At 36.4% G+C, this 2613-nt stretch overlaps 1 pseudogene; it reads right to left on the bottom strand.

The window, feature by feature from the left end:
• Positions 1-314: 314 nt before the first annotated feature.
• On the bottom strand, positions 315-1246 carry LOC125136691 (olfactory receptor 4Q2-like; annotated as a pseudogene).
• Between the last annotated feature and the right edge of the window lie 1367 nt (positions 1247-2613).

The raw sequence follows: 2613 nt of genomic DNA, 5'->3' as shown, positions 1-2613 counted from the left end.
TTTTACCCATATGTAATAGCAAACTTAATAAACAAAATATATATAATAAAATTTGATCCAATGAATGGATAGAATGGAAGAACAAAATTAACAGAACAGATTTGCTTTATGGAAGAAAGGAAGCAGAAGGTAGAACATTTCAGTATGAAAGGAGTTTTTGGAGTTTGAATTAAAAGTCATAAATAGGAGTATTATGACTTCATGAAACAAAACCAAACAATGAAGTTACCATCTCCTAACCCATTCATGAAAAAGCAATTATTTTAACCCCAGATTTTCTACTTGCCAAAATGCTTTTCAACTTACTATGTCTTCTAAATTTTCCACGTAAGTCCACTCCTATCCCACAGCTTTTGCATGGCTGATTTGACCTCTTTGTTCCAAAGTGTGTAGATGAGGGGATTCAACATGGGGGTAATAACGCTGTAGAGTACAGACACCAGCTTGTCCACAGAAAAAGTGGAGAAGGGACAAGCATAGATGAAAATACAGGGTCCAAGAAAGAGTGTTACTACCATGAGATGAGAGCCACAGGTTGAGAGTGCCTTTCGCCTTCCCTCTTTGGAGCGGATCTTGACCAGGATAGTGGTGTAGGAGGAAACCAACACTAAAAGGAGCTGGTAGAGATCAACTCGCTATTAGATACCATTAGCAATTCAATGACAAATGTGTCTGCACAGGCAAGTTTGATGACAGGGGGAACATCACAAAAGAAGTTGTCCACCTGCTTTGGCCCACAAAAGGGCAGACGGATAGTGAGAATCATCTGGACAGTAGAGTGCACAAACCCTCCCATCCAGGAGGCAGCCACCAAGGCACAGCATAATCCTCGACTCATGATAGTGGTGTAGTGGAGGGGGCGACAAATTGCAACATAGCGATCATAGGCCATCACTGTGAGCAGGAACATCTCAGCTGCCCCTACAAAATGCAGGAAGAAGAGCTGCATAATGCACTGGTCATAAGGAATAAGCTTTTCATTATCAAGAAAGTCAGCTAGAAGCTTAGGGGTAGTTACTGTTGAATAACATAGGTCCAGGAAAGACAGGTTGCCAAGAAGGAAATACATGGGTGATGAATTCAGATGCTTATCAGAGGCCACTGTAACCATGATAAGGACATTGCCTACCCAAGTGGACACATAGAAGAAAAGAAATAGTACAAATAGCCCTTTTTCAATATATGGTCTATGTGAGAAGCCTGCCAGGACAAATTCTCTGACTTCTTCTGTTTGGTTTTTATCCATTTGATCTGGCTCCACCTACATCAAAGAAATTAAACAAGGGAACATCAGTAACATGAAAAATTGATGAGCTATTTCACATAAAATGCAAGAATCTTCTCAATTCAAAAAGGGATATTTTTTCTCTAGGACACTTCTTGACTGATTATCTGGAAGAAATTATTTTTCTTCTTAGATGATATAGATATATATTCTCCAACATCACCAAATTTCAGACACTGATGAAGTAACCAAGATTTTTTGAAGAACAAAGCCATGTAGTGAACCTTCAACTTGATGCATCTCTCTCAGTTAGTATTTTCCCTCCACCTTTATACATTCAGTCTCAAAACCTATGTTTTTTCCCTGAGATATTAGCATTTAAAAAAATTTAAATCTTTAAGAAAAAATAAATCTTGAAGGTAAAATTTAAGATTCCAGTAGAGGTTTTATTTGGGATAGGAAACATCACACTGTGTAGATGTTTATACCTTTATAATAATCCTGTGCCCTTTTCTATAAGGATAACTCTTGAGGCTCTGTGCTGTGAAAGTGGCCAGAGGAAAGATTACATTCCACTCTGGGCCTATTGCTAGTTCATTACCTAAGTAATGCCTCTTACCTAGGTTTGCTGAATGCCTGGTCAGCTTATTACTGTTGTTATAAATCATCTCTGTCCAGCTTATTATTGCTTATAATACGTTCCTTACCTTAAGTCATAGTTGTGAACATATGGGCACAGGTTATACTGTTACAGATCTAAATAGAATATAAAATGGTTACTCATCCCTTCAGGTTACTCCTTCTTTTGACTCCTGTCAAATTGGGTAAAAATAAATAATTTCTCTGAGATGAAAGTATTAGCAGTCCAGGGAGCATGTGTATGTGTTTGAGCAGTGGCTAGAATGTGCTGCTGCATGAGATGAAATGGGCGATAGCCCACTGAGGACTGCGGAGGATCATGATAACTGCTCTGGACTCAAAATCTACAGCTGTTCCATGCACACAGCAGTATTGTGAGGAATTAACACATAATAATTTCAAAGCTTAGACACTGGTGAATTTTCCCTTTCAGAGTTTATGGCCCATCTAAATACATGAACTGAATATCTTCATTTAGATATTTTAAAAGAATTAAAGTTTGGAAAAAGAATTTTAAAACAAAACTTGGTTTAATTAAAACAATAAAAATTTATATTGCTTCCTTATAAGGCAATAACACAGAAATATTAGCAATATGCTAACAATTAAAAGTATCAAGGAATAATGTGAAGAAAACTCCCCAAATTTAAATATTCATTTGTTAAAATAATGTTTGCAAAAGATTCATTAATCTGAGAAAATGATCAAATAATAAAGAAAAAAGACACAAAAATATATTTATGAAAAAT

Source organism: Phacochoerus africanus, chromosome 9 (genome assembly GCF_016906955.1).
Source record: "Phacochoerus africanus isolate WHEZ1 chromosome 9, ROS_Pafr_v1, whole genome shotgun sequence".
Classification (NCBI taxonomy): Eukaryota; Metazoa; Chordata; class Mammalia; order Artiodactyla; family Suidae; genus Phacochoerus; species Phacochoerus africanus.
Note: the sequence above shows the minus strand (reverse complement) of the source record. Positions and strands in the feature narration are given on the sequence as shown.